Source organism: Lonchura striata, chromosome Z, assembly GCF_046129695.1.
Source record: "Lonchura striata isolate bLonStr1 chromosome Z, bLonStr1.mat, whole genome shotgun sequence".
Classification (NCBI taxonomy): Eukaryota; Metazoa; Chordata; class Aves; order Passeriformes; family Estrildidae; genus Lonchura; species Lonchura striata.
In genome coordinates, this window is record NC_134642.1 from 67664020 (window position 1) to 67686420 (window position 22401).

General features: G+C 34.2%; 1 long non-coding RNA gene across 3 annotated transcripts in view; it reads left to right on the top strand.

Moving 5' to 3' along the window:
• Positions 1-537: 537 nt before the first annotated feature.
• Positions 538-22401, top strand: part of LOC116184572 (uncharacterized) — a 31886-nt gene continuing 10022 nt past the window's right edge. The window contains exons 1-4 of one of the 3 annotated variants that reach the window (XR_013341687.1): positions 538-551; positions 6168-6252; positions 6836-6894; positions 13355-13748. This is a non-coding gene — a long non-coding RNA (uncharacterized LOC116184572). Of the gene's footprint in view, positions 552-1271; positions 1328-6167; positions 6253-6835; positions 6895-13354; positions 13749-22401 lie in introns of those variants that run through there. The other 2 variants (XR_004149327.2, XR_013341686.1) reach the window with 2 other exon arrangements.

Genomic DNA, 22401 nt, shown 5'->3' on the forward strand with positions numbered 1-22401 from the left:
ACATGCATAGCTGTAAGCCCAGAGTAGCTCAGAAATGTTCTTCTGTAGTGCATAAGTCCTTCCCTAACATGGCTCATTCACTGTATAAAATGTTGACAGTGAAGAAAACATGAAATACAGTATAATGAATAGAAGCAGCTGCAGCAGCATCACTGTCTATCTACAACTAAGTGACCATTCTGGTTAGAAACTCCATTCCAAAAAGATGCCTGAATTTAATTCATTTTCGAAACCAAACAAGTTCTGAATTTAGTTCCATAATTACATATTTGTAAAACAAGATTTATGAAATCCTGCTTTTTCCTGTTTTGGGAAAGCTCAACACAAATAAGGGTTTACAGAACTAGTTTAAGATTCTGACTTTTTGAGCTTCAAAAGATTTTATCGTATTAAAAGCCAGCGGAATTGCATCACTTCACACAATTGTTTTCATCTTGATGTGTTTGTGTTCTGCCTTGTTCTGCCTGCAGATTCCCAACTGTGTAAATTGTGACTGTAATCCACGTACCTTTTTCCCTGGATATCAGCATTCTCCATGGAGTATGCTTTAGGTATGTAAAATTCCATGCATATGAATAAGATTTTTTAAAAATTATATTGAAAGACTGAAGAAAATAGTCCATAGTATCATGTAAATAACTAAATTTTCATCTACAAAATCCCCTCAAAACAAAACAAAACAAAACAAAACAAAAAGCTCAAAAAGGAAAATCCACAGTATGTTTTAGCCCATACAAAAATGTAAAATTTCTCATAAAATAGAGACATTGAAATATAGTAATAATAATACTAGTAGAAATAAGAGTAACAGCAACAACAGCAATAGAATTTGTGAGAAGCTTTAGAAGCAGAAAAGATAGAAAATTTTTGGAGAAGTGTACCCATCAGTTCTAACTCAGCAGTGTGCTACTTAGGACTTTATAGAGATCTTGTATATGTAGATTCATTGTCGACTGTGGAACTGTTGTTTGCCACCAGCAGGAACGACTTCAGCTTATCTGTGGAATTACAGCACAAACTTTTCATTTTGATTTGGGTCTCTGTTATTTTTTGTCTTTCAGGTTTTTTTCTTGTTGGCCCAAATCACATTTGGAAACCAAAAAAGGCCTGAATCCAACTTATTCCTTGTTGTAAGACCATTTTAGGTTCATGCAAATGGTGAAAAAAAATAAATACATCCAAAGCTATTTAGTGGCCTTCAACTAGTTTAACCTACATGTGAACCCAGACTATACAAAGCTCTTCTTTATGTACCCAAAGGGAGTTTCACAGTGTGGACCTGCCTTTTATTTTTAAGCTTGTGTGTGAAGGCTATTCCTCATCTGAGGTAATCTCCAGCTATGCAGCAAATATTTTGCATGTAACTATATGAATATGCTGTCAGCCAAACTTTCTAACTTTCTAAAACAGCTTCTTTTTTTATTTTTTTTTCCACTTGCCGTATTAATCATACATAAAGAACTAATAAACAGAAGTGCTATGTTTATTTAATATATCTCTAGGCACACATAACAAGAGTATACTCCCATAACATAAATGCAGAGGATGCTCTTTTTCATGTACTACAGGAGCTCATACCATGTGGCTGATAATGATGAAAAAGATAAAAGGATAAAGCCTCTTTAATCCTTGCTTCACTGTAAAGCCATTAATGTTTGTACATACATGCAAATTTCTACAGAGTAACAAGTATTAAAGACTGCATAAAGTAATCTGAAATCTTACTACAGTCAGTAGAAATACAGCTAAAGATTGTGTTCATGCCAGTCAGAGCTCTACTTTTTATATACAAATTAATATAAATCTACAAATACAGCAGTAAAATAATTTCTTAATTCACCAGATGCAAAAATAACCCTTTAAAAGTACTGAATCAGTCATTTTTCTGGAAAATAAAACTATCTTTGATTTTCAGACATTATTTTTGTCATCAGGAGGGGTGATGATTGTGGTATACCCTCAGATGTTAAACTGATAATCAGGAATGCTGTCTATTCACAAAGAAGCAATGTTAAATTTTGAGGCTATTAGCCAACCCCAGTGAATGGATGCAAACAGAGGGAGTAGTTTTCTTACAAATACATCCATGTAGGCATCTACCTTTTCAAATGCTTTGTGCTGTAAATGAATTTGTTCATTATTAGTAGTCAGACACTACTGTTGTGACCTAGCTGTCCTTAGGCAGGCACGGAAAGGACACACTTCTACAAATATTCACCTTATTAGGTTAGCTTATGAGGTGTGCTGCAAATGTGAAATATACCACTCATATAAACAACTTCAGTAAGATGCATCTCTTTAAGCATAACAATTTTATGTTATAGTCAGTGCAAAGTGTTTTACAGTGTAAAAAACCAATCTAAAAATCTTTAATTAACCAATACTGTCCTTCTCTGATCATCATATTCAGTTAGTTTACTGTCTTAAACTTCTGTCTCACTATTGCCCACATAACAGGAAAACCCTGCATTCTATGATATTAATGAAAAGTCATTAATTCATGCTAATGTTATTATTTAATCAAAATTGTTTTGGCAAGTTGTCTCACAATCAGGGAAATATGGTGATCTGGGGGTACAAAAGTCTTTCGTTATCTCACATAAAAGTGTTCATAGTGTAGGTGAATGTCTTCACATCCAGCCAAATATGATTAATGCAGATCCTTTCTGGGTGTAAATACCATTTCATTTCATGCCAAAGCAACTAGCTATGAGGCCAATTCTTTCTTGAACTGATAGGAAATAAGAAGCAGGGCAGATCCCTATAGAAAAATCCTGGTCCCACAGATGCCAAGGAGAACTTTTTGTCATAGCTGTCAATCAAGACAGATTTCATTTATTTTGTCAGGAAGAATATCTTTCTTGAACAATGGATTCATAGCATATTCATAGACAGGTCTAAAGTAGGTTTGAAAAGCATTTAAGTAACTTTCCAGACTTCACCATCACACTCATCCTTTGAATTACTCTTCCCACCCCAAAACCTACTAGAATTGTGTAAATGGCTTTTTGATACTATGTTTTATTTTTCCCAGGGATTAGTCTCTGGAATCTCACCTATCTTGAACTTTTATATATTAACTATTTTGATTTATTTTTGAATGGGAGAGAATTGTCACAAAAGCTGAAAAATTCCACATTTAAAAATTCATTTTAGAAGAATGGACCTCTAAATGCAGCTAATAAATGAAAGCAAATTTCGATCTGCCATTTATTAACACAGCAAAAATACTGCTCTAATTTTGAAATAAAATATTGCTCAGGAATAAGAGTGACTGAAGTGGTTTTTTTGGACAATAGACAAAATGCATCCTATTATTTATTAGCAGCAGGGTAGTGTTCTGTAATCTTTTTGGGAACAATATATATTTTTTTCAAAGTACAAAGAACCAAAAGTGCAACAAAAACCCCTTCATGCACTGTTTCCACCTTCATTCTCTCTCTACCCAGAAGCAAAGAGTTTTCTTTAATTTAGAGGGGTATCTCCATTTTTGTGGAAAAAAAGATACTGACTACTACTACTACTATTAATACGACGACTACTACTACTACTACTACTACTACTACTACTACTACTACTACTACTACTGCAATTTTACAGAAGCAACATATTTTAAACAATTCTATGCATCAGAAGAGAAAAAAATACAAATAAATCTTCAATATATGATTGACAATCTATACCATGATTGAGGGCCACTGTGATACAAAGCATCACAGAAAGAAACATGGAGTGCAATTCAATTTTTGGTTACCTTACAAGCACTTTTAGAATTTAATTAGATTAATAAAGACCTATAAAGACTTTGAGTCTCTATGGCAATTAGAATTTTTCATGGTAGTTATTTTACAACCAAGCAAAGCATAAAGAACTTAGTAAAATAGGTTATGTGCTGGAGTGAATTGCTTTTGAGAAAAATTGATAGGGGAAACACTGAATTGAAGTGAATGAATATGAATTTTGTATTTATATTAATTTTTGATCAATCAGCTTTTCCATTTTTCATCAGTAATTAATCAGAAAGTCTTGTTAAGTAGGTTCTGGCCTATTTGGCCTATTTTCTGTTTCTGATCAGCAATTCTTACAAAAAGGTTTGTCCTTAATCATCTCATGTGCATGATGGTAAATTAAGTTCCGTTGTTTGGTGCACACTTAAGATATATGATGTTGGCTTTGGAATAAAATCAATATTCCTGGATTTCTAAATCCTTTCTTTTGTTGAAAGTGGGAAGTTGCATTGTGCAGACTGGAAGAAAAACAGTTGGAAACAGTGGGAAATTGATCTATGATAGATCATCTTTACCAGTAAAACATAAGTGAAGGAAAAGAAAATAATTCCAGTAATGTATTGTTTTTGGGAAATAGTTCCAATAGGCATTGTAAAAAAATTCTGATAATTTAAAGGGGTTTTTTTTCTTGTGGTTTTTTGGGTTTTTTTTGGGTTTTGTTTATTTGTTTGTTTTTTGTTTTATTTTTTATTAGACTTTCTTAATTGAATTTCTTATAAATCCTCTATAACAGGAAAATTACATTATTTTTTGCAATTTGCACAAAGGATTGAGTAAAATGACAGATTTTGCATGTATGTTTGGTGTTGCCTGTACTGCTTAAGTAGTAATTCCTAGAATACTGGCCCACTAAAGCATCCTGGTAGGATGAATCCATCTTCTTGAAGTCTGCTCTAAAGTTAATTAGTCTCCTAGTTTGAGTTTAGGAATTAATATCCTAAAACTTGTTCACACACTAGATAGCTGGGGGTCATGTTAAACTATTTGAAGTGCATTTGACTTCCGTGGGCAAAACTGGCTTTACAATCTCACATTTTCATTTTCCTGTGCTGCTTCAGTGAAGGAAAGTATATATACCACAACAAACAAGGTTATATGGGAAAAAAAACCATAATGGAGACGTGATTTCCGATATGGAAAAAAATTCCCACTGTTTAACTTTGTGTTTAAAATATAATTTATTCAGCCAGTAAGCTTATTCATTTTCTTTTGGAAGTTTTCAAAGAATGGAGTAGTCAGGTACAGCTGAATGTAAAAAATGATAGTTTGTAACTGACACCCAAAACTCAAGACTGATCCTAATTGGCCTGTTTATGATTTAGTTTAGTGTGTACCACTTATCACATAGGTAGTAAAACCACCTTACTTTCCAGAAAAAGAAGAGTAATGTAAATCCAGGGCTTTTTTAAGGTCAAGGCAAATGCTATGACTCCCTGTATCTTTGGAAAAGCTAATGATAGATGTGTCTTCATCTGAAGGTAGAAGTTTTGTGTCTCTGTGTACAATGATAAGTTCAATACTATACAAAAAATCATAATGCTGTTGATGCTGACAAGAATAATTGCTGAGTGCTGTCAATGGTGTGAGACAAACAGAGAAACCTTACTTTTTGTAAGGATTCTTTAGAAAAAGGCTCACTTTCTTATCTTGTTCTTAGGACTGTTACTGATAACTGATGTAGAAACATTTTTCTGAATAAAATTTAAGTGGCTGCTGACATTTTGATTGTGATGTTGCACAAGTGAATTTTAGAACAAATAAGGAATTTAAAAGCACTGGCCTTAATTGTGCAGGTAAAAGATATGGCAATGATATATAGGGCAATGATAACAGACATGGCCTTCTTTCACTAGCTGGCCTACCTAAAGAAAAAGATTATAAAATTCATGTGCTTGTGAGATAAGAATAGCTTAAAGTGCCAGAACTCACTCTCCCTTCAGACTCCCTCTTTGAATGGTGTCCCAGGTAGTGATTTAAAACAGGTATTGCTTCTTCACAGCTGTAAATCAATTCTGCAATCTGAAATGCCCTTAAAGTATTAGGGTGAAAAGCACAAGTTTTGATTCTGCAGTGTGTCCGCCTCTTCTACAAAGTACAATTGCTGGTACCCTATTAGAACTTTTCCCATTTCCATATCTAGTAATTAAATGAGAATGCTGAGTTGTGTTATGTGTGTTTATATGTGTGTTCATGCTAGCATGCTCTGTGTCTAGCCTATGGATGGAAGAAAATTGAAAAAGTGTTAAGTGTTGCTCAGTGCACATGAAAATTGTGAATACTTCAGAATTGTGTTAATTATTTGGAAGTTCTTATGCAATCTATCAATTTAATTAACTGGAAAAACTGTGTTTAAATTCTGAACTTTAAATTCTGAACCAGGCATTGGTGGCTCTGTCCTAAGCCCTCTGACTGCAGATAAGAAAGGAAGGTAGAACTGTGTGAGCTGCTAGAGACACATAAGGAGGTATGGAAAAATACATAATAGGTATCTATAGTTTTATTTGTGAATATCCATATGAAGAGTGCTAGTATGGATTTTAAATCCTCATTTTTGGAAATTCTTATCCTGTAAAATAAATTCCAAGGTGATTTGTTTATCCTTCCCTTCCCTTCCCTTCCCTTCCCTTCCCTTCCCTTCCCTTCCCTTCCCTTCCCTTCCCTTCCCTTCCCGGGAAGGAGTTTCCCTTTGTGAAACTCTAGTAGCCCATATTTGTGCACCTCTGTGTATTTGTGTATGTAGTAATGCTCTGCAAAATGCCTGCACTTGTATTGCAAGAATAGCAACTTTTGTTAAAATTCATGAGATTTCTAAGCTTATCTATTTGGCAGTTTTCAGGAAAAGCCTGTGTTTTGGGTTATCCAGTACTTACGATCATTTAACTTAAATAGTTCATTTTAATGCACTTTCATTTTGTTGTTTTTATACCCTTCACCTTTTAATTAAGCAATGAATAATGAAAGAAAATCTTGTAAAATTATTTGTACCCAGACACAAGAAAACCTATTGAACTTTTCTTTTATTTTCTTTTTTCTTTTTTTTCCCCTAGGGATGCTTAAATCTGAGAAAAAGGCTTCCTTCTGACTATATGATTTGCAAGCCAAAGAGGTATGAATAGAATTTGAAGCATATTTTAATTTTAGAATATTTATTAAAGCATCACAAAATTTGAAGTCATCCAAATTAAAATTGTCTTTTTCAGCTGTTTTGCAGGGTGTGAGTCACTTTCACATTTGTTTTCTTGTCAGGTTTAAACTTTGAAATTTAAATAATGTACTGAATTCTGTTAAAAGAAGAAAAAATTACTTCCTGTGTAACTGTTATACTATTTTGCATGTTTAATCAGTGTTTAAAGGAAACATGAGATATAAAGAGAGGTTTCAAAATAACGTTTTCTCTATTATAACAATTTATTCACTTAGAACAATATAATTCAGTTGAAACTGGAGCAAAGACATGGTTAGACAGGCACTATTCCTATACAATCTACTTTTTTGACAAGAGTCATAGAATTACCCTTAAACAATGTTTTATTACAATTTTTTTTTAATTTTTTTTTTTTATTAATACAACAGTGGATGCATCAAGTGTTGTGAACTTGATTTGAGCATTTTATGGTACTGGAGTCAGCTGCCTATTAAAAGTGTGATCAGGTAGTTTAGAGTGTGACTAGCTGTGTCAACAGAAGGAAAGTGGAGGATTAGTATCTATGGCAACAACAAAGCATCCCTGTTTGCAGACAGACAAATTCTGCTACATCTGAAAAAGATTGACAGGTCTATTCCTTTGCAACTGACCCATAGAAATTAGCAAGTAAAAGTTATTATACTGGGTTGTATTGAAGGGTTCTCAATATCTTAAAGTGCTCTTGTAAGTTTTTCTGCATCATTTGCATGAGAAACCTGGCAGGGATTGTTCTGAGGTTTATATCTGTGGTTTGATAGATTCTTTGTGGGGGAGTATTGCTGGTGAGAATAACTTAATTTTCAGTTCTCTGTATGACAGAATTGTTGGAGCATGGATTGAGGGAAAAACACACATCAAAGGGCTACAGCTGAATAATATGCCACATTTCAAAACCAAGAGACAGTGCAGGAATATTATAGATTCACCATCTCAAATATGGAGTTTAAAAAATATTTTCTTATCCAATTAGCTAAAAATAATTATAATCTAGGTTTTCTTAATAATTAAAATTTTCATTGGAATGATTTAATACCTTTCTAGAGATTCTGTAATTTAACTGAATAGCATTTCACTTAATGCACTGGACTTGGAGTGCAAGAAGTTGTGCAATTGAAATAGTCTATATCGGAAGTAATAATACCACTTTTTGTTTTTCTTTTAAGGAAAAAAAAAGTTAAAAACTTATTTACCTATTTAATTATTTATATGTTGTGTATTTAATACTCGATGTAGAAAGGAAATTTCATGTATAGGAGAGTTATTGTAGAAATATCTTGGAATGTCTTTTAGTCCTGTATTTTAATCTACTTGTATTTTGGCAAAAATCCAGCTGACTGAGAAAAGGTCAGGATTGTGGCTATTTTTCACAAAAAATATATTTAGTTTTGTATGAATGATCATTTTTCTTAAATTCAGTCACTCTCTGCAATATCTATATTTGGAAGCAAAATTTTAAACATCTTTAAAAATTGTAGTAAGGAAATAATATGTGTGTTGCATTTCCCAGAGATACATGGAAAATCACAAAAATGTATCCAGTGTGGTTTCTTGACATTTTAAAATTTTGTTTGTGTCAGGATAGTAGTAGTTCAACTGCTTGTCCTGATTCAATGCAGAAGGCATCAAGTCTCCTAAATGGTATGGTTCTTGAATTAATTTATGTTCCTTTTTGATCAAAAAGTACCATTTGATCAGCTATTATTATCTGTGTTGCATTTCTATTTCTTTTTTATGTGAAAACAGAAATGGCAAATGCTTCTGTTTCCCAGAAAAGATAGCTCTTATTTCAGCTCTGTAGAAACAAAGTTTTTAACCATTCTTGAAGTGATTGGATATAATCAAAGCAACACCCTGTGTGCATGTGTTTCTGTGTATAGCTGGGCCTGTGGCCTTTTAAATTCTGTACATCATCGTGAGTGCTGTACATAAAGTAGATTAGAGTAAGACAGTCAGCTGCTGGTGGAGGGTTATTGCTATTATGATTGCTCCCATCATTCACACCCCTGCAAAGAAAGCCAGGAACCAACTTTTCTTTCTCTAATATTACAGTCAAGTTGTTTTCTTCCCCCTAAAAAGCAGAAATGACAGGGTGGTAGGCACTGCTAGTAGACGTTGCTCTTTGAGGGTTCGTTTCCCAAAGAAAGAATATTGATGATGATTTTCTAGCAGCTGGGGATACACTGATTTATACATCAGATTTTATTTGTGGATGTCGGTGTGTTTGTGGATGCATAGAGGCTGTAGGAAGATAGCAGGACAGTTATTTTCTGCAATCCCCCTTAGCATGTTCCCATTCTGGTTTTATTTTCCAAATATTTCTTGTATTGTACTGGCTATGGTTAGCCCTAACCCAGGAGGTTAGGTCTCTGGCGTGCTGAGCATGCTATAAAAATACAGCTAACTATGAACCCTGCACAAAGAGCTTCTAGTCTTTAGCCAGCCATTTTACAAATGTACAGCTTCCACTGGAAACTGGCTGACTAGGAAAAATATGCTTTTCTTCAAAAGACACAAACAAAAAATGAAGTTTTGACCTTCAACCCGAGTGAATATGCAGTCTCTCTACAGGGTATTTTTAGCAAAGGTGACAAACTTTCAGTGGCAGATACTGTGACTTTCTTGATTTGTAAATCACCAAAAAAGTCTGCCAGTAAATAAAAATAATATAAAGAGTTGCAGGAATATCCTTTTTTTCTTCCTCTATTAGTAACTTAAAGGAAAATTTATTTTGCATAGTTACTAATTTATTTTATGTTGAAAGGGAAAGAGATCAGTTTACAAAGATTTTTGTCCTGCTTTTTCTCCTTTTCTTTTGCTCATGAATTTTTTTAATGTGCATTTTTTTTATTCTTTCAGAAACGCGAAAGGCAAGGTTTAGCTAAGGCATAATTCTTAGAACTATAACTCTGTTTAAGTTCTCGGATATATTTTTACTTTTTCAAATTTGACAATCATCTCTTTTTTTTCACTGCCTAAAACTGACATAGTACAAACATGCTGATCCCTATCACTGCTTCTCCTTCATTTCAGAACAGGTCTTTGCATATCTTATCAATGAGCTGATCAAACTGGTGACACTGGGATTTCAGTGCCTTTTGACAGCTAAAACTGCTGTGCTTTTCTCAAGCTAATTATTTTTTTCAAGGGGCAGTCACTATCAGATTCTCCAAGCTTCTTTTTCCACCCCCACATCAAGCTAGAAAATGCTTAAAAGGTTTGCTTCTCTCTCCCTCCCTCCACCTACTAAGATTACTTTGAGAATAAAAGAAATGGTAGTTAGTATGAAATGTTGAGGGTTTACTTCATCTTTAAATTATTGTACAGGAACTAAAAAAAACCCCACTACTTCTGAATCATTCTATAGAGATTTTATAATTTTAAACAAAATACTGTCTTGGACAGGTTTTTTGCATCTCTGCGACTGTAATCCACAGCCAACCTTTAATGGTACTAATGTAAAAAGAGTCTTGCCTCATACTACCCTAAAATTTTTGCAAGAAATATTTTTTGCCTTTCCTCAGTTCTTTAGTAAGCCACAACAATTATGGATATTGTACATGTGCTCATCAAGGGTCAAATAAAGAAAGAAGCACAGAATCTTACTTTTTGTTATTGGGTAGCTTTACTGGAATTCTGTGGTGGCTCCATCTTCTTGTTAATTACCTGCTGAACAGTGACACTGAGGCAGTTTTATATACCTTTCCTTTTCAGTGTTTGGGGTGGCAAGAAGTTTAGGGATGGAAAGGTTGTGAATAGTCAACCTGCATCATTAATACCACATTTCCCCTCCTAACAACAACACTATAAGGTGGATTAATTTTTGCTGGTGTGGTGAAAATAATTTTAAATCCAATTAAAACTGTAGTAATAAAGATCTTGACTGTTGTCTTACAGTTTATGTTTATATACAGATGTTCTCAGTGACACATTTTATTGTGTAAAGACTGCAGCCTTGTGTTATATTCATGCCTAGTCTAGATGGGATTTCTGAGCCAATGTCCAAGCTGAAAAAATTCACCCAAAACAAGAGCTTTGTCCAGAGTTACTCAAAGAATTAGAGTCTTTTTAGAGAATTAGCTCTTCTGCAGCTTCAGTTTTGAACACTCGATGAGTTACTGTTAAGTAATTGCTTTGTACAATGGTAGAAATTGTAAATTAAGCTCTTATAAAGTGTTATGAATTACAGACTTTACTGCATGGTGAGAGAAGGAAATTCTGACAGATTTGAGTGGCTGCAGACAGAAAGGCCCTATATTTTAGTCTATATTTATTTACAGATTTTAGAAAATAAACTGGGAGACTTATCACATTATCCAATGGCTAGGAACACTAAAACAAATAAATTAATGAAAAGAACAACTGCTCTTTATTGAAAGATGTCCCTTTCCAGACTGCTTTACAGAAAAAAATCCAGAAGGGAGTCAGAGAAGAGAAAGAATACAGACTACAGAAGCATAATCTGCTGTGATTTACAGACTGTATAGCACGATCTTAATTTAATAGACTTGGGGGAAGCATTGTGTAGTATTATCAGTTTCATTCTGCAAAATCAGTATTTGTTCATTAAGGAAATAGCATACACTCCACTTTCAGGATTTAAGGGTGCAACTCTGTTTTGTAGAATGGTTAGTGGGCATGAAAAATAGAAGGAGCTAGCAAAACTGATTATAGTTTTAGCTTTACTTTCCTCAAAAATGTAGGAAAAAAGACACAATTTTGAAAATGGCATGTAAGTTAAAGCTGTCACTGGCCAGCTTTAAATTATGTGATTCTCACTTAGCCAAGATGTTGCTAGAGGAATTCCTTGGCTCTCATTAACATGGAATAATCTCTCTAGACTTCACACACAGCAGACATACACAGACACATACAAATTTCTACTGTCAGTTGTGCATTTCCAACTGCAAAACAATGCACAGACTGCAACAGTTCTTCAAGCTAAAGATTTTGAGTTCCCAATATCTTTTCAGGCAATCGTCTCTTTTGTTTTGGGAACAGTGTTGCTAAAATTTGTCTGGTATAAGGAAGAGTTATTATCTTCTGTGCAGCATCTTGAGTGCTTTTCATTTTTCCTGTTCACTAGGCACAGAGTGAGAACTTCAAAAGCTATACTGAGCTTTTGCTTCCGCTGTAACATTGTGGTCTGTCATAAAGGTGAGGAAGTTTAAAGATCGTAAGAAGTGGGGAAAACTCCAGTAATGCCCAGTGAAATTCTAAAGGGCCATATAGGAATCTGCATCTTAGTTTTCCTTATAAAATCTTAAATTCCACCTGAAAAGTCATAGCCAGGTACAGCATCTTCCTGTGTACAACCACTGACCGTGAGAATGCATAGCTTGAATTACAGATACCAAAATCAGGTAAGTGACTGCCATTTTTATGTGAACTACTGCAATTATAATTTGCAAAAGTCTCTTAGCATTGGTGTGTGTGGGGCTGTCCCCTGGCATCTGGGATCTTCTGTGAAGGAGCTCTATTTGCAGAAAGTATATGGTTCAGAGCTAGAATAATTTGAGCTTGAAGCTTGCTCAAAGCAACACAAGGGGGTCTTTCTCCCCCTAACAAATTAGTTGTTGCTTTTCTTTCCTTATGTTACTAATTTCCTAGCTTGCTAACCCAACCTTTTCATCCTTTCCCATTTTTTTTTTTTGGGCATACAACCCTTTGCACAGGGAGATATGAGAAATCTGAGGCCATTGTGTGAAAAAATCCAAAAACTATTCAACTTTGAAAAAAGATGGTAGGAGAGGATGGAGCCATGTTGTCAGACATTGGCTGATAAGCAGAAAGAAGTCAATTCTGACTCCTCTGAATATTCTATTGGTGCCAGCCAAAGCAAATCTGTACTCTCACTTGGAGGCGTTGCACACAGACTGACTGTCATGGCATAGATTGTGTAGACCAGGCACAGCACAATAAGGACAGAATAATATAAACTCTGATTCATTTGCATTAGCTTCCCTGACCTATGAGTTTTGGGGAATTTTTTGCCTTAGCTTTCTCTCATTTTGGGACCAGTTTCTTCCAGCTGGATAAATACTGGTGGATAAAATCTCTGTTGCCTAAGGTGAGCTGCTGCTGCTGCACATGTGATACATGGAAAGGATGAATTAGAATGGAAGGGCCTGGATAAAGTTTAGATGGTAGAGAAAGTCCTGCTACTTGTTGGTTTTATGAAACTCTACCTCAAAGAAATCTGCCTTTTTTTTTTTCCACCTTTTTGGTTTACCAAGATGAACCACACATTGCACAAACCATTACAAGTAAGCATTTTCTATAGAAAGTAGATCAGGCAAGATTCACTAAAAATGTTCATGCTGAACATAAGGTGCAAATCAAATTTTAGGCATGTGTTGATTGTGATCTTAATCTCTCCTTGCAGCATGGACACTGCCAAAGCAGTGATGATGGCCATGTAAAACCAGAAGTGAGCCTGCCATGTGCTGAACACCCATGTCCATGGACTCTCAGCTCCCCAGCAGTCAAGTATCTATGAATTACAAAGCTGAAATTTATGTTGTCTGTGAGTGCTGAGCTCTATCAGATGTGTTGTAGTCCCAGTGTGTGATGCACATGCCGATATGGCACTCTATTTTGTGCTATCTTTTATTTTTCCTGCTACCGTCTTATTCCTACATAAAAAGTCATTTGCTGTCTCATACCTCAAAGCCCTTTTGATGAGTTTGTGAAGAGCCATTTCTGAATGATTTTTCTGTTTGGTTTATGATTCTTTATCTTTTCCTTAAGATGTTATTGCTTGGACTCTTGTTTTTTCCCAGAGGAAACAAAATTTAATCATGGTTATAAATAGAGACACTTAGGTTATGTAAGTTTGCCATGCTATTGTTTTAATTAAAAAAAAAAAAGATTAATTGGTTATCATATGGTCTCTCACATTAGTCTGTGCTGATCACTGATCCTTGCAATAATGTATTATCATCTTGTTTTATCCACTGCAACTGTATTTTCATTTATTCTTGGCAAATTGCTACAATCACTGTTAGAAGTTTTTTTTCAACCAGTTTTAAAATTAGTCTTAAAAATTGCAGTGCTACACACTAGAAAGTTCAGCCAAGACGGAGAACATAAAGTGATATTTTTAAGAAATAAGCAACATTTAGAGTATTTCTCTGTAATTGTATACAGCTACAAAAAAATCTGCTTTGGAAAAACCTCTTTTGCACAATTTCATCTAAACTCTTTTCTTGAATTCATCCTAGGCTTTTTAAAAAAATACTTATTTTCCTAAGCCACAGCATTTTTCCAGTATAACAGATTTTTAGGTGAATGGTAAACATATATCTGATTTACAGCCCTGTGCCTCATGCAAGACTGGAAGGACAGTATGTCTCTGAAACAGAAAACTCACAATATATTGTTACACTCCTCTCTGCATTGCTTCCCCTGCATCTTTTCTAAAAAACTGTAAAAAACTGATTCCCTTTAGTGTTCATACTTCATGACAATTCAAAGGTCAGGCTCAGCTGACAAGCTCAGACAGCTTGGTCACCTGTTGCCTGTTAATATGATCTTTTCTGTCTTGAAATGGTATCTCCCCAACAGCATCCTCTTTTCTGGAGTAATGGAAGTGATGTACTTAGCTAAGTACAAAAATATCCAATCTCCAAAATGTGTCAGTCATGTAGTCTTAAAAATGTTGGAGTTGATTTAGAAATGTAACTGGGAATGCTCATGACAAAGAGGAAGCAAGCCAGTTTCTGAATGCAATTGTTTTTTGCAGAGAAAATTTCCAAACTGGAATTTGTTATTTAAAATACATTTTTTTTTTAACTTTTGCATTTTCTGTAATTGCAATATAATGACAAATAAGGATACATAGCCAATAAATAAAAATAGTGAATTTGAGGAATGCATGTACAACATATGTATTTCATATTTTTGATTTACCTGAAAAAATGTGATTTATCAGAGAATTTGCATGCTTTAGAATATAGTTATGGTAAAATTTCTGATTGAAGAAGGCAAGATTTTGATAAATAACTAACACTTAGTTCTGATTTCTGTCAAAAAATGCACAAACTTTTATCTGCAGTTGTCGGTGAAATCTATAGCTTCTACTTTTGCCATATTTTGTGAAATCAGCCTCTTAAAATTTGTGACATGAAGCACAGATCCAAATATATTTAGTGCAAGAGTTAGCAGAAGCCAGTGTGCTATGTCAGAAAACTGAATCTCTTGATATTTGTGTGTGAAATGATCATGGTGAGAGGGAATATGTTCAGACCCAGATGCAGAATGAGGAAAATCAAATTAAAAGACAGCATTATCTCTCCAAAGAATTACTATGAAAATATTTGAGAGAGGCACTTCACAGCCAAAACATATGCTTAGACTCAATAAATACTATCTTTCAAGCATATTAAGATCCTGTTTTTAAGTCAACACTTCTGATTGCAGCAGTTAATTTCTTCATAGTGTAAGCTCAAGGACTGTGGACCAGCTTTGCACAAAAAACTCCCAAAGAAGCACCACGATCCTCTTTGTGTCCCTGAAATCTGCTCTTGATTTGTTTGTGGTATTTTTACAGAAGGTCCTTTAACTTTAATATAGGGTATAATTATATATAAATAATAGTAATCAATAGAAAGAGGCCAGATCAAGATATTAAAAAATTTTAAAAATGCTTTTTTTAATGTCTTAATGAGAAAATAAATGTTTTTTTTCCAAATTAGGAAGAAACTTTTTTTCATCATTTTTATAAAAGGACATAATTTCCTTAGTATTGTTATAAATGAATTAATACCTCTCTTTGGTAATTACTTGGAAATAATCATAATCCAAAAGAATTAGTAAGTAATATTAAATAATGCAAGGAAAGAATGTACACCTTGCAAACAAAACAGCATCGAGGTGCAGCTACAAAAAAAGCATCAATGTAGTGCAATCAATGCTGCAGACAATATCTTTAAAATCTGTCATCCTGCCTTTTGCCCTTTATATTAAGTCAAAGAGAAGGGGCTATAATGAATGAGCGTGTCTTCATTCTCCTCGGCACTGGTTCTGTACAAACCTGGCAATATGACATTCAACATGATTAATTCTGGATTGTAGCTCCACTTTATTTTTTCCTATGTATACATATAAAGTGTTTCCATTATTTTAAAAAACCCAAACCAAATATAACTTTAGACTAATTCCAAAAGTTATACTACAAGATGACAGACCCAAAAATGCAAGGTTATTGATATATTTTTAGTGGTACATTACCTAATTTTTCATGGTTATCTTTTTTTCTCCCTTTTACAATATAGTTTAGCAATGTGAAAATGCTTAACATTGTGAATGCAAGGCTGGTCAGTTTATAATTAGTATCTTAATAGGTTTTCTGCATTAAAAAATAACACTGAACTGGAAGAAATCTTTCGGTATTAGCACATAACATGAAGTTTATTGTGCAAAACTTTGCTATTTCGTCTTACTTTATATCAGAAGGGGGCACTAGTGATCCATTATAAATAGACAATGCAATTGCTTTTGTTGTGCCATATTTAATAATTATAACAGTGATAATATAATCTTGAGGGCATTTGTGTGCAAATTAAGATTCTAAATATATAGTGATAACTCAAAAATTTAAAATAATTAATAGACTGTGTGTAAATACTATCAGTTGCCTTTCATAATCTTTTAATATTATTATTGATATATAATTCTTACAGTTCACGTATTGTTTGTAAGGATGAACTATTTCTGATTGTCTAATATCTAATTCTGATAATTAGTAATCATAAGGAAGTGAACTTGAATTGTAAAGCATCTTGGTAATGTCAATTAATATATTTATGAAAATGTCAGAAAATAGGATCCTACTGTTATATAAGATATATATGTGTTTTGAAATTTAAAGTAACTTATAGGTAACACAAAGAAAATATGTTATCTAATGGTATAGATTTGTCTTGTTTCATATTGGATTAAATGGAGAAAAAATAGTCTTTACCATGTTGTTTACTTTTTCTTATTGGGTTATCTAATACTGTATTTTTTAACAGATATCTTACTATTGCTTTGGCCTATAAACTCATGATGAGGTGTCTTTAATGTTTCATGGAATCAGCTTTGGTACACGAGCTCTGTGTTCAAGAAAAAGCAGTGAACAACAATATAGTTTCTATTCTTTATCCTCATTTCCTCATTGTTAACAGGATAAAAACTGGAAAAGTACATAAAACTGCCAAAAAATATTGGTCAGTGACAGCAGAAAAAACGTCTGTTTTTGATTTGGAGGTTATGATATTTTATTGTAATATAATATGTACTTATTGGATATGTAGATGGAAGCATTTGTTAAACAATACCTATCCACAGATGATTAGATGCTCTCTTGAATTTTCCACTATTATTTTCATATACAGAAATGCAGGCCAATGGAAAGCTGAATTTAGTACTCAATAACTGAGTCAAGCTCCACCAAAAAATGCAGTGGTTTATGACATTAAAATAGGGGCAATATGAACTTTTCCAAATTTCAGACTTTGTTTAAGGCCAAAACATTTTTCATTAAAATTATTTGCAAGTTATCAGCCTATTGTTCTTTTCAAAATGCAATTAAATCTTAAAATCTCAGTCAAAAGAAAGTTTTATCATGCTTTAAATGCAACTCCAAGGTGTATGTATGTTAATAAATATAGATAAGTTCTTTGTGTGTGCATTTAACGAGGCATTTGTCAAACAAAAGTGCACTTTTTCATGCAGGAAATTCTAGTTGTTCCAGATCTGCTATTAAATCCAAGCAAGCACATATCTGACCTCATACCCTTGAATCTTAGGTTCTTTCATTTCAATTTTCCTAACACCAGTAGTCCTTTCCAGATAATTATCAGTGAAAGTTACTGCCAGAATAACTGAAAGCTCATTGTTTTATAATGAGAGAACCTATTGGAAGACCTGTCTCTCCTGCCATTCTTTAGTGTAGCCTCTTTTTTTTCTTTATTCTTTTATTCTTTTTTTTTTTTTTTTTCTTGTAATGACAAAAACCTAGGTATCAAACACGAAGTTTTCAAAAACAGGAAACAAGTCAAGTTACTACAATTGGTATAGACAAAAAGTGCCTACTTTGCCTTATCTTCAGTCATTGAATTGATTGCATTTTACCCTCCTTAGTTATAATATATTGATAGTTATAGTACTGTAGAAATATGAAACTTGGTAAAGATTTTGGAAAGATTTTTGGAAGCTGAATAAATAGTTATATAGATTAACATGAATAAGACTCATGAATTATCTAGTCATCCCTGTTACTGGTACTGCCTGTACTAAGTCTTTTTTCTTTTACTGCCAGCAATACCTGAATTTGAAGCTTTACATTGTAATCCAGAAACCAGAAAGAGCCTTAAAACTGTCTCATTTCAGTAGTTAATAATTTTGAGTCTTATTTGGTGTCACTTCATATGTCACCATTCATAACTGGTTTTTATTTTCAACCATTTCAGCTGATATATTCATTACTTGGTACATGCTAGGTGGTAAATGCTAGGACTGTATTGAAATTGACTTAATGAGTGCAACTTGACCTTCAAACATAGAAAAACACACTTTTGGTACTTATCTAAAGTCTAACACTTTTTTATGTAACCAATCAGATATTTTTCATGAGAGGTTGTTGAGTTTTTACATTTGTTATTATGTCTAATTTTACTCTATTTAATTATTCCTGAACAAACTCATTTGTATCTATTAATGCGTAAAGTCAAAAATACTTAGCTGTATAAAACAATAAAAAATGCACTGCCTACTATTTTGTATATTTTCTGCTGATATGAAAACAGCATGCTTAAAATTGTACTTTTTGTATAAAAGAGGCAGAGATTGTTAAGAGGTGCAAAGGCATGTCTGTGTCTTTCTTCCTCCTCATCTTTCTCCTCCTCCCTTCAATTGAACTATTTCTCAAGTTCCATATTGATTTAAAAATTACCATTTTGATTCCCCCTTTCCTCAAATTCTTTCCCCATCATTTCTTCATAGAGGAAATTTTACAAAGAATTCCTTTCCCATCCAGGACAAAACCTGGAGATCACACTTATATGTGTATATATCAATATACATCTCTGGCATTCTAATTCCTTCTATTAATAAGAAGCTTTAGTATACTAAAGAAGAGGTAAAAAAAGCTTTGGTATACTAAAGAGAGGGCATTATTCAGGTGTTCAAAATTACATTTGGCTTATATTTAAAATTAAAAATTAAAATACTATACAGTCACAATATATGAAATTTGGTACATATATTTATTATATTAGTGAATTTCAAATCTAATATAATAACAAGCATAATTTTTTTTGATTGATTGTTATTATTGATGCCTTGTGAAGGCTGACCTAGAAAAAAGCTAAAGAAGGCTTCAATGTACACACCTTGGGCAGTACAAGAGCCCAGCCAGGGCTACACCCAAGATGAACCCAAAATGGTCATAAATTGGACAACTGGTCACATGTCTCACACTTTTATAAGTTCTGGTCCATTGGCATATTGGAGTTAATTGTCCAATTACAGCTTTAGGTTATGAAGTCCCATCTCTCTTATTTTTTTCTCTTCAGTCCACGTTGTTTATGCTGTTGGGCCCGAGATTTGGATCAGTTGTCCTTCGTCCCCAGCTAGAGAAGGAATTGTTTTGTCTGGCTACTCTGTGAAAAGAGCTTACTATCCCCTAATACGAAGCTCAGAACTACACACTAAAGCAGCACAGAATCTGAAAAATATAAAAGCTAAAACCTGAGCCATCATTACTGCATCTGCATTTACTGCAAAACCCAGAAATAGATAACCCCAGTACACAAAGATTTTCACTTTAGTCTTCACTCCAGAATTTAGGATGAAATTGTTGCATGGTACACAGGATTTTGTTGAAAGTGAAAACTAGATATGAATCACTTTTTCAGTGGTGTAAATTTAAAAATACACCACAGAAATTTCTGGAGTTATCCCACACTGAAATATATGTAGTATATTAATATCAATACTTAGTCAGTTACATCCGCTCCTAAACTGGTAAGAAAAAAAGAAGTCAGTGAAGATAACCAATGAAGAAAGGCTTTTGAAACTGTCTCTCATAACAACCTTATAGGGAAATTCAAGAAGAATGGGTTGGATGAATGGATCCTTATAGGGAAAATGAAGAAGAATGGCTTGGAGAACTGGCTGAGTAGCAAATTCCAGAAGGTTGTGATCAGTGGTACAGATAGTTGGAGGCCTGTCACTACAGGTGTTCCACAGGGTTCTCTACTGGGTTCAGTGCTGTTTAACTTGTCAGTGACTTGGATGAAGGGGCAAATGCCTCCTCAGTAAGTTTGTAGACGATACCAAGCTGAGGGGAGTGGCCAAAGCCTCAAAGAGTTGTGCAGCCCTCCAGAAGGACCTTTACAGACTGGGCAGATAGGCAAAGAGCTTTCTGAAATGCAAAAAGGGTAAATGCATTTACCTGCATCTGAGGATGGATAACCCCAGGCACCAGCACAGGCTGACCTGCTGGGAAGCAGCTCTGAGGAGAAGAACCCAAGGATCCTGTCAGAGAGCTGTAAGTTAACCAGCAGTGTGCCCTTGTGGCCAAGAAGGCCAAAGGAATTCTGGAATGTATTAGGAGGAACATTGCCAGCAGGTTGAGGGGGGTTATCCTTCTCCTCTGTTTAGCCCTGGTGCCACTGCATTTGGAGTACTGTGAGCAGTTCTGGGCCCCTGAGTACAAGAGAGGCATGGAGCTGCTGGAGCACGTCCTGGGGAAGGCTGTGAGGATGACTGGGTGACAGAAACGTCCCTCTTGGAGGGAAAAGCTGAGGGAGGTGGGCCTGTTTAGCCTTGAGACAACTGAGAGGAGACCTCATTAATAAGTATAAAAATCTAAAAGGATGGTGCCAAGAAGATGGAACAAGGCTCTTCACAGTGGAGCATACCATTAGGTAGTGGGCAGAACCTGGTGCATGGAAGTTCCACCCGTATGAAGAATTTCATATGCAGGTGACCATGCACTGGAACAGATTGCGCAGAGAGGGTGTGAGTCTCCCTCACTGGAAATACTCAAGAACCATCTGGACACAATTCTATGTCATGTGCTCTAGAATGACTTTACTTGAGCAGGGAGGTTGGACCAGATGATCCACTGTGGTCCTTTCTAACCTGATCAGTTCTGTGATTCTGTAATACCTTATGTGCACTTGAATAGGCAGAACTAACAGACTATTTGTGGTTTCCCAATCTCAAAGCTGCAATGCACTTACACTTTAAAGGACTTGATAAAAATATCTACCTGATTCAGGGGAACACTAACAAGATGAGAAAAAGATATGTAGTTGTATCTTTCTGCTTCTTTTCTGAAGGTAAATAAGCAGACAACCTTAGAAGATAAGTTTAGTTAATTCAAACACAGAATTGAAGCAAGAATATAACTTCAGAGAACTATGATTCTCTTCTAGTTTTTGTGTTCGTACTGATCAATCAGTATGGAGAAAATCTAAATGCTCATATTGAGATCATCTTCTCAGGGAAGGAAAAGTACAGTTTGCCTTCCCAAGTCATCCTTCAATTTTACACTAAATATGCAATAGACTATGATCTATCAGTACTTTTAAGAGTGTCAGTTGTAAACACAAAGAATACTATTCTATCCTTTTGTGCAGTGGCATTCATTAATCACAAAATGACTTATTATTTTCATGTATTATAGAACTCTATTTTTTGCTTAACAGAGCAAAATAAGTGTACAGAGTAGTTTAACCTTTTATCCAAAGTCACATTGACAGCTTATAACAAGTCTTTTGTTGTTCCTTGATGATGTTTATATCTCTGCAGTCCTTGTGGTTACTCTAAATTTTTTCCTCTTGGAGAATTTGTCTAGTCATGAAACACTTCACTGCCATGAACAGTATTGCACTGAAAACTTACAAGTTTTCTTTTTTTCTGATTCTGATCACTTTCCTACTCCCAAAGCTCAATGACCTGAAGAAGCTTACATGTCTGTTCAACAGAAAAATGGAATCAGAAGACTTGGTGGAACATGATTCTGATGATAATTTCCTGTTAAGGATAAAAAAACCCAAGCAACCAAGCAACAAAAGAAAATTAATATTTTTAAACACATTACATGCACAAAGAAATATGATTTTAATTTTTTCTCTAGTTTCAGAAAATAACTGATTTAAATTCAGTAAAACATCAGAAAAAGTTTAATTGAATGTATTCCTTAATATTTTGTTCTTAAAGGGTTTGTTGCTTTTGTGAAGACACTATTCTTAATATGAACTCACTCTGTTTCTTTAGTTGGCAGCTTACATGCCAACTTACATTGTCAGCACTTTAATTTTTACAAGAATACTGTTGATACTAGTTTTGGCTTTGTGATATATTGTTTTTATATTACAGTATCTCTTGCACTCTTATTTCTATGCACAAGGCTTGGGGTCCTTTTCTTTTTTTTGA